The sequence below is a fragment of the Apus apus genome, chromosome 9, assembly GCF_020740795.1.
Source record: "Apus apus isolate bApuApu2 chromosome 9, bApuApu2.pri.cur, whole genome shotgun sequence".
In the NCBI taxonomy this organism is placed as follows: Eukaryota; Metazoa; Chordata; class Aves; order Apodiformes; family Apodidae; genus Apus; species Apus apus.
In genome coordinates, this window is record NC_067290.1 from 6,537,082 (window position 1) to 6,550,935 (window position 13,854).

Consider the following 13,854-nt stretch of genomic DNA (forward strand, 5'->3'; position numbering starts at 1 on the left):
GTTCTGTTGACTTCAGCAGGGAAATTACCACTGTTGGCAGCAGCTGACCAGAGGGAATTTAAGCTGGCAATTTGGCTTGCATCTGGTTTTACTCCACAACCTCTGACAGTCCATGCTGCGTGCATGAGAGTAAGGACCAGAACAATCCTATCACTTTTCTTAAATCTAGGCAAGTAGGGCAAGATGGCTTGCAACACCCTTCTTTGGTTGCTTTACTGCAAGAAAAGCCCTCCCATTATTCCTGGTACTTTCAACTGAATTAAAACACAAAATAATGTGTGTCTTGAAGTGGATCCACAGAGTGGATCTGGGACAGGTGCCGTGCAGTGAGAACTGAGCCAGGCTGTCCCAGAGGATGCTGTACCCGAGCAGTATGGACCACAGGGCAGGTTTTCTCCTAGGTGGGTGTCACAGTGACAACACAGACATGGCCAGAGAGATTTTCTGCCATAGATGTTCCTCCACTGCAGGCAGCCTGTTGGCGAGCGGGATCACCATGCAGTCAGAGCAAATACAACATGCTGAGGGCTCTGATACAGGCAATGGGAGCAGGGGAGAGGAGTGCAGCAGGAAGACTTTACTCCTCAGTTGTAGGAGCCTCACTGTATAAACAGGGCAATTTTTTGAGTCCTTATACTGGAGCTGGGCTCGAGGGGGTGCCTGGTCTTGGGAACTTTCTAGAGAGCATTGTGGAGAGCTGTTTATGGCTGCACTTAGGAGCTGTTTGCATATAATCCCTGAGTAAATACACATCCTAGTAATCCGCTATAGATTTCTCTGCTCTCCAGACTTAAGTGCTATTAATTATATCCCCCACTCAGAAGCCTCCAAGAACCATTAATTAGAAAGCAGAAGCTGACTGTTTGCTTGTCTGTATGAGACTGTTATGACCTGAGAGTGAAATATAAGCTTCAAAAGAAACGTGTTTTATGAAGGTCACCTTGGAAAATATCATAACAATCTGTCAGGAGGAGAGAATGCAGCACTCCAAGTGTGCATCTCAGTGTGACATTATGCTTTAAGTAGTTGGAAATAGCAAAGAGAAGATGGATCAGATCATAGTGACTATGCTTTTTCACCCAAAGTTCTCTTATTTTTTCTGCAGTAAGTACATATAAAGTAATCTTTTTGTCATTTCAGTCGAATGCAAAGGGAAGTTAATATCGACAGAAATCCAACAGACAAACATAATCTGGCCTCCGCTGGTATTTTTGAAGTGTAAAGCATGCAGAGCCACCACCTCTGCAGCTGGGAGAAAGTTTATGCACAGGAGTTCAATTATCTCTTCAAGGGTAGATGCAAGCAGCCAGAAGAAGTGCAGTGACTGCCCAGCAGCCATACCCACCCTTAGAAGGCTGAGGGCAAAAGGCTTCCCCAAATAAATGTGGTGTGCAAATGCACAGCAGCCTCAGCATCAAGGCTGATTGTTTTTCTGGTTGAAGCATATCATTATTCTTACGGAAACAAAGCTGCAACAGAGTTAGCTATGGTTATAAGTGACATGTCTTCTGCATGTACGAGGCCAGAGTAAACATAATGTCCCTCTCACACCTATTCAGGGCTCTGTTTTGGGGCTGTAAGTAATGCTGTGCTAAAAGTTGTACACTTCATTGTCTGGACTTCCATTTCCCTATAGGTAGCCATTTAATTCAGCTATAAAGAGCAGATGAATTCCATACAGCACTGCTTGGATCCTGTAATTATAGCTACAGTAGAAACGTCATGGCCAGGGACACGGGCAAGTTCGTACTGCATGAAGGCAAAGCAGCAAATGTGTTCCTGTTAGCAAAGAAAGCTGACAGAGGGCCAGATGTTCTCTTAACTTGCACACACAGCAGCCTGAATGCTTGCCTGGGCTGTCTGTCAAGTACCAAGTATTTTCAGTTTGATCCATTCCTGATTCATCATTAAGCTTTATGTGTGTCACATTGTACAAGAGGAAAATGGGGAAAGCCAGGACCTGGGATAAAAGTGTCAAGGTACAGGACAATGCTGAGCTTCAAATAAGGACAATATTGACTGTGGTCAAGAACTTTTATATCCAGACCAGTGCTAAAACAGTGCTAATCTCTTGTCCCCAAAGCTGCAAAAGGATGCTCTCAGTAAGCAGCCAGACCCTCCTTCAGGCAGATTCACAAAACACGTGCCAAGTAATTTACAGGCTGCCATCAAACTGTCAGTCAAGAGGGGCATACAATGGAAACTGTTGCTCAAAATGCCTTCTAAAGGGGAAACATATGTTTCAGTGAGAAAAGACAATCATACAAAGAAGTGGGTGTCTGGGGAGCTGCAGCCACAACAGCAGCAAGGATCCAAGCCTTGCACGCAGCCCCGGGAAACAAGTTTGGGGGCCATGCCCTCATCTAACAGTTGGGTAGCAGCTTTGTGTTTAATAAGCTGAAATCATTTTCCAAGCATTGAAGCCAGCTCTAAACTTGCTCTGAAGTGAAGGTACAAAACTGCAGATACCAAGCAAAAAAGCCCACTTCAAGCTCAATTATTAGCAAAGGTTTGTATCATGTTCTCCTACTGCTGTAACTGCTGCATAATAGAACTGCCCAGAGAGACACTCATACCAGCAACTCAAATGTAACCTCGGAGCTTAAAAGCTGCCTTTGTGTGAGTTTTGGTATCTAGGCTGTGTAGGTGGAAAGGTATTCATAACTCTTCCAGTAAGGAGGTATTTGAAAAAGAAAATGGGTGGTGGATGCTGGAAATATATTGTATTGAGCATACTTGAGGATGTCAGTCCCTACATGAAAGGACAGGTATGTGCAGGAGGAGGCCCAAATGCCCAGTTTGTGTGAGCTCCTGAGGTTGCTGCAAACCTGCAGTTATTGCTGCAGTAATGGTTGTGCTGTGAGTTTGTGCAGGGATTTGTGGACAGTTTTCACAGCTGCAATCAGCTGCTGTTAGCAGACTCCCAGCATTTCTGTTTCTCTGTTTCAGGAACACCTTCTAGGTCTGTCATGGCAATTATTGCAGGTCTTTTACTAGGATGGGCCACCAAGAGATACATAAAATTGGAGCAGATATGGGAAGAAATACCTCGTTCATCCTTCAGTTTGTGAGACTGGGAGAATTTTCAGGGTGATGCTCCCAAATAACTGGTATTTAATGCCTTGGCTTTAGGTAGAGTCATGCAGGGTCAGGATGGATGAGGATATACAAGAGATGATGATTTTGAAAGAGCATTTGCAGGAGCTTATATAAGAGATCATGCACCCCAAAGACTCTCGCATGAGATTATTATAGCAAAATTGATTTGGAGAGTGAGAAGCTGGATTTGATGACACAAGATGCCCTTTGTAATCCTTTGTTTCCATGACTAGCGGTCAACAGAGCTGGAGACTGTGCTGTCTTGCTCAGAAATGTCAGAGAGGTGGCTTCACTTCATGTTTGTTATTTGTAAAATGATCCTGACCCTCTTTGAAGGGAGCTTTATGAGTTAGGAATAAAAAAGCAGAATGCAAAAGGCAGGCATTAGCATTATTTGGAAGTGAACTTTATTGAAATGAAGATGATAAATCAAAACAATGCTCCTTGTTCTTGCTCTGATACATAATTTTAAAATAGTTCTGTGCAAGGAGAGTCTCCTTTCTCAGTCACAGAGGCAGTACTAGGATCTGCAATCTGCTGTGTGTAGATTTAAAACTGAAGATTTCCTTTTACCTATTGCTGTCAGTGTTTCCTGTTGGAACATGCTAATGAGCACCTGACTCATTAGCAAGAAACAGCCTTACATTTTGTCTTGCTAACAAAGATCAAAGATACTATTATATGTAACTCTCTGTTCTGTTGGATATTTCTCAGGTAACAAAGTGTTTGAAAAACATCTTGTGACATAAGAAACTCCCCAGAAAGAAGGAAGACCTCGTTCTCCAGTTCTCAGTGGCCCTGGAGCTGCAGCTCAACAATTTTATTATGTTCTACAAAGATGGGATTCTTCCATGAAAAATTTTATGGGACCTTTGGATATCATCAAGGTTGAATTTCAGCTAAGACAACTAACAGTGTGGATTCAAAATATCGCTCTGAGTAGTAGCTCATATTTTTCTGAATTGTGTACTTGGGAGCAAATCTTTTTAAATTGTCCCTTGGCCTAAATTGAAATAAAGTGCTAGCAAAATAATGGAGCTACTGTGTTTAGGTACATTATGAAGTGTTTACTCCATGTTGTGCTTTTTGAGATTAGGTTATTGTATGTGGGCTACTGCATCATAGAAAAATTAGATCTTTTAGCAGTATGACAATTTATAAAAACCAAGGCTTTGCTACAGACTAGTCAATGGACTTGGAGAGCTACCATTTTGTCAGGTAAGGTAGTATAACAAGAAGTATAACACTTCCTGAGGTCTTTCCTTTCTCTGTTCCTTTTAATGTGTTGTCACAATGCTTCTGGAGCTTAAGGTGATAGAAGCAGACTTCTGCTAAAGCTGCTAATGGGATGGTTATCATGCTAGGGTTAGACTGGCACAGTGTCCTGCTTGTAGCAGCAAACATGAGCAGGAGCCACCCATGTGGAGTGCTCCCTCAGCAAGAAGTGCTGTGTTCAGAGCCCCACACAGGGAGACACCCACCATGGATTAGTTTTTCATTGTTAATGCATAAAAAAAGACTGAGAAGTATGAAAACAGACAATGGATGAACTCTCCTAATTTTCCCTACGTGTCTCTCTGTCGTACACTGCAGAGGAATTAAGTGCATTGGTTTGAAGTCTCTGTGCTGGTCAAATATACATAGAAACACTACAATTGATGGTTCATTCCAGATTTTACTTTGGTACTGTTAAAATATTGCTTCTAAAAAGCCAGTTTTATTCAAAGATTTACCATGACCCAGTGGGGCCACCAATACTTTCCTTTTACAAACTGTAGAGATTGCAACTTTCTTTTTCTATGCAGAGTAAATGAAAAGTTCATTTTGATGGTGTCTGCACTTTTTAGACCCTGAACAAGGGCTGAATAAACAGGAAATGAAGGTCAGAGGGCAAGAAGTGACAGAGAAGAAAAGGTGAGTAGTCAGGATGGTCAAAGATGCTGGCAAAATGTCCAACACCAATGACTGTCCTTTTGCACTTTAATATTTAAAGTAGCTGTGATTTCACATAGAAGGAAGACAATTCTTGTGCTACCAAGTGCTAAAAGGAAAACCTGAGCATCAGTTACTTTTGGAAGACATTTCCAAACCTGTTGTTCAATGCCTTCCTATTAAGTATGGAATATTCTATATTAATTCTGCAGCTCCTGATGAGAAGGCACTGTGCCAACATTTTGCATGGGCGCTGCTGAGCAGATGAGTGCTGAGCTGTGTGGAAGATTTCATTTGTGTAAATGAGGAGGCCGTTATCACAGCACTAAAGGTCCTGGTTTTTTTTAAAAAAAAAAGCCTCCTGTGACATTATGCACAAAACAACCTATTTATGCAGCATGAAAATATTTATGTGCTTCGCTCCAGCTTGAAAAGGGAATTTGCAATAAATGAGGGACATGAGAAAGGATTGGAGTGAGAGATAAGGAGAGATTAGAATAGGCTGATCATGAAGTACATGACACCCTGCAGCAGTATGTGGAGTAAACCCCTCCTTTGCTTAAGACCTGAGCCTTGAGGGTAGTGTGTGGATCATTCATACACTTTCTATAGACTTAATTTTCCAAAGGCAGGGCACTGCATACAGAGATGCTGGCTTGCTGGGGTCATGCCCAGGGCTTGCCTTTGGGCTGGGGGTGCTGCAGAGCCTGAGCTTCTCCACTGACAGCAGAAAAAATCACCAGTGCAGGGGGATCAGTTGGATGTGGTGCAAGTGGAGTGGTCCCAACAGGGTGCCTTCATAGCAGGACAGAGCTGAGTGTGCTCACTGTTATATGGCTCAGACCCCTGTTCCCTGTCCTTACATAGGAGCAAGTGGCAGCCATCTGCTCACACACATGCACCATTTGGAGCTTGGGCAAAAACCTGAGCTCTGAAGGCTCTGGTGCAGTGGCAGCCTGGACCTGTGTTGTGCTGTGCAAGGTCATGGGCACCCAGCTCCTGCACGTCCCCACTTGATTTTCCATTGCACGAGTGCTCATCTGGACCACAATTGTGTTTCCTTGTGCAGAAAAGCAACTCAGCTGGTTAATTGTCCTGCAGCAAATCTGTTTGCACTGAGGCAGGCAGGTATTATTCTACAGTGCTTTCAATGAAGGCTGTGAGTACAACACAAGGATATTTTTTAATTGCTTTTCAGAGATTCAGCACCATTCTTGCTTCAGAGGCAGCAGTGTTCTTCCCAGCACCAGCCCCTGGTCCCCCATGGACAGCCAGTGCCACCCCAGGAAGCTCAGAGGTGCTTGTGTGTTGACAGAGGAGTGGGCTGGGGATGTATCACGTCGGCTCCTTGATGTCCTTGTGTGGTATTTCAGAAGTCAGCTCCATGATCCTTGTAACATCCCCCAGCAAACATGCACCCCACCCAACCAGGTATCAGGCTCTCATTTGATCCTGTGCTCAAATAGCACAATGATTTGTTTTTAATTAACGTTGCAGAGAGGCAAAACGGATTATTTGGTCTCTGTGGGAGCCTGACTTGGCTGCAGACTCAGGACAAGATCTGAGATGAAGGTTCCTGGCTGGGATGAAAGGAGTCAAGGTCAGTGCCTGTTTGTGACGGCACCCTGAAAGGTGGCTGGGAACTGAGCACCCCTTGCAATAAAAATACCTGAAGCATGTGAGATCTGGGCTGGATCTCACACCCTAGCTGTAAAGGAAGAAAAATCATAATGCCCCAGTACTTGTGGAGCTAATGAAAAACTTTTAAGCCCAAATACATACATAGCGACAGCCATAAAAGTGCCAAAATAATTTCTATCTCAGCTTTCTGTGTCCTCCTAGCCACTCCCCATCTCTTGCTGTCACTGGTCGAAGGCTGCTGTAAAACCTTGTCCATTCCTGCAGCCTGTTCCTAAGGTCCAGGCCTGCAGCACTGAGAAGGAGAAAATGCTGCTGCTCATGTGAGCTGTCCTGTGTATTGGCAGGGCTATGAGTTTCAGAACAGAGTGATGTATTCCAGTTCTTGTGAAATTTCTGAATACTCAGCTCATCAAAAAGTATCATGCAGAGTTCCCTTCTCCAACTTGCCACCTCTCCTGCCAATAGCTCTGTAGGGTGACCACAGCTTGGCACAGCCCATTAGCAGAGCTCTGCACAATCAGTCATGAATAGAGCTGGCTGGAAAATGCCATTTTTCTTCCTGGAAAAAAAAATAATTATATATATATATTTGGTGGGGTGGGAGGAGATGTTTGGCTTGACATTCCAGGGTAAAGATTTTCTCCACTGCTCCCACCAGCCCCTTTTGTGGCTCTTCTCCCATCTGCACCTCTCTTTTTCTTACCCATCCTGTTTTTATGAGAGGACTCCAGGAAAAATAAAATAAAAATCTCACTTGAAGTGACAAAGTCATTGGATGCTGTTTGATTTGCAGGCAAGCTCCTCTCTTCCCCCAGGGCTTAGAGTCTCACTGCAGGATGGGCACCAACCCCTGGTACCTTCTCTAGCTGGGACTCCTGGGCAAGATGTCCTTGGACCTGCACTTTTTGCTGCCACTGCCCAGTTTCTTCTTCAGAGTTTCTGCAAGACATCCTGCTCCCTGAGCAGCTCAAAGCCCTGCAGTGTAGTAACCTGGGAGCTGGTGACTGTGACTCTGCTCGTGGGGAGAAGGCAGGTGCTGGAAGGGCCTCAGGGTAAACTCAACCAGCCACACTGGAGATGAGGGACCAAGCTCTTTTCAGTTCTGGGTTGTCTCCAGGCACAGACTCCCCCTTCCTTTTTGGCATGTGTTTCTCATTCACAGGTGATCACTGCTTTGGCTGGGAAGAGCAAACTTCCTCACTGTGTCCTCTATGGATGCTCAGAGCTGAAATGTGGGAAGGCCAGGCTGGTTGCAGACCCCAACCTTAAAGCAAGTGGCAAATAACAACTGCTGCTGAGGAAGAAGGTGCAAGAATCAACAGTTAATGTGTAAGGATTAAAGCCATGGCATCAAATGGCCGAGATTTGGATATTTTATATTTTTTTTTTAAGCCTGTGGTAGCTGCACTGACTGTGGCTTTTGGTGTAATGAGGGCTTAGAACTGCTGTCACTCTGCAAACCCCAGTGTGCACAGGCAGGACAGGGCTCATCTGCCTCCCTCAGAGAGAGGTGGCTTCAGCCCTGTTTTCCCACTCTGCCTGTCCCCTCCTTGGCTCTGTCCCCAACCTGGCCGCAGCTGCCAAGTGTTTTCTCTGTCCCTCTCTACTTGTGTCACCCCATCTCTTTCTGTTCAGGCTTTTGTCATTTCTTTTGTCACCATAGTGACAAGAAAAGAGTGATGATTGCTGGAGTAATTTCCCCTATTAGCCAGTGCTGCCCTTTCAGCCTAAATCAGCGCTTCATTTTCCCCAGGCTCTGGCAGAGCAGCGTTCAAAGTGGTGGCAGAGGAGCCTTGGAGCATCAAGCTGCTGAGAATGCTGCTCCAGGACAGTCTGGACAGGTATGGGACCTTCACACCATCACATGTCCTGCCTCTACACACCAGGGATGCACAGACAAAAGGGGAAGGAAAAAAAAACAAGCTGCTTTTATGAGGGTTTGTCATGGAGTGCATTTGCTGTGCGTCCTGTGGGCTGTAAAACCAGGGATTTGGGCACAGCTGTCTGTTCTGGAGCACAAGCACATCTGCAGGGTGTATAGGAAGAGCTCCCTGGAGGTAACCACTTTTTCTAAACTGTGCAGTGAGTTGTCAAAAAAACTCCCTGTGTACCCCCAGCCTGCACCCCTGACTCTGCACAGCTTCCTGCAGCACTGGCCATTCCCAGGGTGCCAAAACAGGGGCTGGCACCAAACCTGGGCTCACTGTGGGGCAAGGTGGCAACTAAGTACAAAATACTGCTCTCTCCCAGGCTTTATTTATCATTTAGTGCATCTCAGAGAGACACAAAACATAGACACATGCAAATACATACTTAAAAATCAGGATCATTAAGTACGCAAATACGTTTAAATAACAAGCAAGCGACTGAAAAGCCAAGAAAGGTCACAAAATGTGAAATGAAAGCTGCTTTTCTGTTCTCTGCTCTGGCAGCGCTGATCCCTGCCACAGAGGAGGATATATTAAGAGGAATCAACCCTCATTTCAAGTATGCTGCCTTTTGTCCTCATATCACAACACTAACATTATCCCCACATAATTTTGTACATTTAATTTTACAACAGGCTGTGCCAGTGAGCACTGCCTGTAAATATTTGATCACCACCGCTCCTCTAGGATTGTCTTATCAAGAGTAAAGATATTAAAATAGAAATCTTGTCATGTTACAGCCTTTATACTTCCAGCCTGAGAGTTGATTGACAGAAAATGAACTGCCTGAACTAGCTCTAAAGTGTCTGTTCACTGAGAGCTTTAATGCCAGCGGCTATAGGGAAAAAAAAGTAGCTAGTCATTGGAAACTAACACCTTGCTGTAGTTACAGAGTTTTTGTACTGAAGATTTAAAAATACAAATCTACTAGGGGTATTTTTACAAGTGTAAAATGGTGTTGGTCTTTTTGTATCTTTTTGCCATCTCTCATGAGCCTTAAAAAGAGCCTTCCCTTCTCTTCCTGCACTTGAATATCGGCTGCAGCCTTGCTGGGGCTCACAGCCACGGGATGAAGTTTTGCAGGAGTAAGCTCTTGACTTATCTAACCTACAAAATTTCTTTTAGGTGATAAAACGGATTGCGAGCCAGGGCTGAATGGTCCTGCCTAGCCTGGAATAGCAAACCACTATAGACAAGTCAAGGTTTCTATTTATGGCCTGTTAAAGACACACCGGTAATGCTCTTTTAATGTTAGAAAATTGCCCTGAAATTGTCATGTGTCTAAAGAGCATCGTGCTGCAAATATATAGCCAGTCCTGAGGGCTTACTCGGCCTGTGCTCCTGCAAGAATCAATGAGAGTTTTTGCTGGAGTACAGACTCAAGCACCAATTCAGGAAAGTACTTAAGCACAAGCAAACTTTAATCACAAGCTCATGCTCCTTGGAAATCAATAAAGATAGGAGCTGGTTGGGGTGAGGGGGTGGTAAGGGAAGTGGGTCCCACATCCCTGCAGTTCCTGTGCCCAGGCAGGCAAAGGGCCAGCAGTTCCCAGCATCCCAACATCCAGAATAAATCTGGTTTTGTCCTGTCATGATCCTGGAGGGCAGGAGAGGGTGGTTAGTTCACTGGTCTGTCCCATCACAATGACAAACTGTAGCCTCCAGCATTAAATCACCCAAGACCTTCAAGGCAGTAACAAAGTGTCATTGCGGGATGATGGAGATTGGAGTGGCTGGAGGAGACACTGCAACCTGGAGCACTCTGCTCTAGCCAGAAAATTCCTCACACTTTTTTGCCCTCCAACATGAACAATGACTGCATGAAATTAAAATAGCACTGAGCAGCCTATTGTTGAGCTGACATGAAAGGGTTTAGATGGGTGGGTCCTCTTACCAGCCGTGGGTGGTCCCCAGCACGCTTCCCCTGGGCTCTGAATGCAGAAAATCTTGTCCTGACATTTCACTCACAGGAAAGGTCAAGAGCTGTGGTTTTGTTCAGTGTGCTCGATATATTCAATTAAAATATACTGGCATGTTCATCAGCTATTCACTGTCTTTGCAATAGCTGCAATTAAACAGATACTTACTTATGAAAGGAAATCTTTCAAGACAAACTCTGACGTGGTGGAGGAGAGCAGGAATTTCCCAGGACTCCAACATGGGTTTGTTTTGTGCCTCTGCATGAATCCCTCGACCAATGGGAGGTTTCCTTTCCCTGCTGCTAAAGCAAGGGTGGCTGCATGTCCCACTGATAGCCACTGATTTCTATATAGGTAATGTCAGCAGAAGGCAAGGGGCTGGCCAGGTCCAGCTCCTGCATGGCCCTTCCCTGGGCATGCTGGGGGTGAGCTGAGCACTGGTTGTGCTGGGCTCTTGGCAGCCCTGGGTGGAATAAAACCAGCCAGGCAGTTTTCTCAACCAGGCAATTCACTCGCAGAAATATCATTTACCAAGTTCCACTCAGAGCCTCAGGGATAAGACATGGAGAATGAGAGAGAGTGTCAGCTGCTCAGGAGTTTTTAGCAAACTCAGAGGTTTTAGAGGGTTTAGCAGCTGGTGGCCTCCAATTCAATGGGCGGTAGAGTTAAAAGCCACGCACCCTGCTTTGAAAACTTCCTCCAAAGAGCCTGAAATGAAGGAAAAACCCCAAGAAGAGAGACTAGTGTAAAGCAGAGAAAGGAACCGAAGGAAGCAAAAAGTAATTACCTGAGCCAACTGTTCTAATTATATACACAGAGCAGAAAAACGGTGATAGCAATTGTTGGTGCTCTTAAGACGGATGGCAAGGAAATGGAGATACAGTAGAAAATGACACATATTAAGGAATTAGTATTCACTATGCTAAAGAAGGGGGCAGGTATTTACATCAGTCAGGAGTGAGGCATGCAGAGAGATGGGTGACAGCAAGGAGAAGCATAGCAAGCAAACCCCAGGCTGGTCGTGACAGTAGCTGGTAGCTGTGAACAAGGAGATGCTGAGCCAGGCGTGGTGCCACCAGCACCTGCTGCAGTCCAGCATTTCCCCAGGAGGCTTTGGTGCACCAGGAGCACCCTGCACAGGTGTTGTCCCTTCATGGACAGTCCCAGCAGTGCTCAGTTACATGGAACTGACAGTATCCAACGTGCAGCTCCAGCTGCGGGCTCCAGGCTGGTGCAGTGTCAGTGCACTGCCACAGGACACCAGCACACCACATGACTAGCTGAGTGTGCTCCCTTCTTGCCACAGGGCTTTTGGGGATAACAGGGGCCTCCTACCATGCTGTGCCAGCTGGTTTCAATCTCCTGTGTATTCACAGTCTTCAAGGTCCTTTTGCTAAAATGTCCCAAAGCTCCTTGTGAGTTTGAGCCATCCGCTTCAGCGGGTACTGTCTGCAAATGCCCGTGTCCACCTGCTGAGGCCCTTAATGAAGATAGATAGTGATCAACATAAGCTTCAGCCCAGGCCTTGAAAAACCTCTCCTTTCACCATTACTGGGCCCTATTAGCCAGTTCCCCACCCACTTCCAAGTGTTCAATTAATCCCCATCTTCTCCAGCATGGCTTATGCTATTAGATATTCAGAGCACGAAGGTAGGGGATTCACTGAAATCCCAGCAGAGGAGAACTGTTGGATTTCTTTTATCTGCAAGATCAGTTAGGGTTTTCAGGTTAGTCTTGCTTGGTAAATCATGTTGCATTTCATCCCATTTGCCTTCACATCCCTGTAAATGTTTTCTCTCTCAGGAAAATGTCACCAAGCTCTGCATGCAGGGCCCTGTTCACTTAGCAAGCCCTTCTAACATAGATGCCCTATGTTGAGCACACTTCACATACGCAGTCCCACCCCGGAGTGGATCCTTCAGAACTGCAGGACAGAAACTGCACTCTTTCTGCAGTTGGGGACCCAAGCCCACTCCTTAGGTGCCTAACAAACCCAGCAAAGCATGTAAAGACCAAAAAAATCATCCTCTTGCGAGTTCCCGCTTGGAGAGTTGGGAATCATAAAACCTAACTGGACATGGGCTGTTGGATTTAGGATTTCATTTCTGCACATCTTTGTTAACCTCCAGTTTTGCACTCAGTCCCTTTGTGATGCCTCCAGCTCAGGCTCCAAATCTTCCTCCTCATCCAAAAGCCAAGCATTTCTCCCACTTTGAGGAAGAGGTCACATAACATTATGCTTGCCCATATTCTCCAACCAGTCAGCAGCCCCAAAGTCTTCTGTCTTTCTCTTGTCCTGTGGCTGTAGAAGCTGTGCATTTGAATAGTCTTTCCAAGGCGTACCTAAGAAAGTCTCCCTTCATCCTTTCCTTTCCTGACCTATTACACACAGCTTGCCTTGTTGCCAGGGCTTCCTTCTTTGTCACTCTGAGATTCTGCTAATTCTTGGTCTTTCCAAGAAGACATTTTCCATCTAATTCAGCCTCCAGCTCCTTACTGATTATTTTTTTCCCCTTAAAACAAGAGACACTTTCCAGATCTGAAGCAGATGGCCTCTCCCCACCTTTTCTCTTGGGTGATCAAGCACTTTCTAAATTTCAAGACAGAGATGGGGGGAAAAAATAAAGAAAAAAAGGGGGGTGGGAAGTCTTGCCAGGGAGCAGAAAATCAAGACAACTTTAGCTGACTGCATGCAGGTGGAAACAGCTCACTGCCTGAAGTCTGCTCAGATGTTTGTGCCACAGCTAAATTGCATTTTGCAGGTATTGCCCACAAGCTGGGTCTCCTCCAGCAGCACTGACAAGACCCCCTGAGCCCTGTAACCAGAAGGGAAGGGAGAACCAAATCCCAACCCTCTCCTGGCATCAACCAGTCTGCAGATTATAAGCAAACCATCAGTAAGTATCTATAAACACTAAACAGAGGGTTCCTAGTCAAATCCAGCAGCCAAGAAGAAAAGCAGCCCTCTCCACCCCTCAGTCTCCTCTCCAAAGCCTGAGCTGTCAGTGCCTGCTCTGGCTCCACACTGTCCTCAGCCACTCTCCACAGTGACTTTTTGACCAGGTTGAGACAACAATTGGCAGTGAAACGAGAGAGGACAATTAATATTTGCAAGACAGCAAGCCCTGGGGTGTGTGCACACCTGTGTGTCTCCCACAGGACAGGCTTGAGCACACCTCATGTTTATCAGGTCTAAACTCAGGTGCCTGGAAATGCTGGGAGGGGTGGAGAGGAATGGAAATCCCATCCCTTCCCTATGGAATGACATGAAGGGACAGAGTAACAAATACAAATGATCAGACACAAACTCAAACCAAGATGCTGTTGGGCACTTA

General features: G+C 45.5%; 1 protein-coding gene across 2 annotated transcripts in view; it reads left to right on the top strand.

The window, feature by feature from the left end:
- The window catches only part of FHIT (fragile histidine triad diadenosine triphosphatase), a 558,573-nt gene extending 554,437 nt beyond the window's left edge, over nt 1-4,136 (top strand). For both annotated transcript variants that reach the window (XM_051627731.1, XM_051627730.1), the window contains one exon: nt 3,814-4,136. The gene's annotated coding sequence lies outside the window, so the exon portion shown is untranslated. The remainder of the gene's footprint in view (nt 1-3,813) is intronic.
- The last annotated feature ends 9,718 nt before the right edge of the window (nt 4,137-13,854 follow it).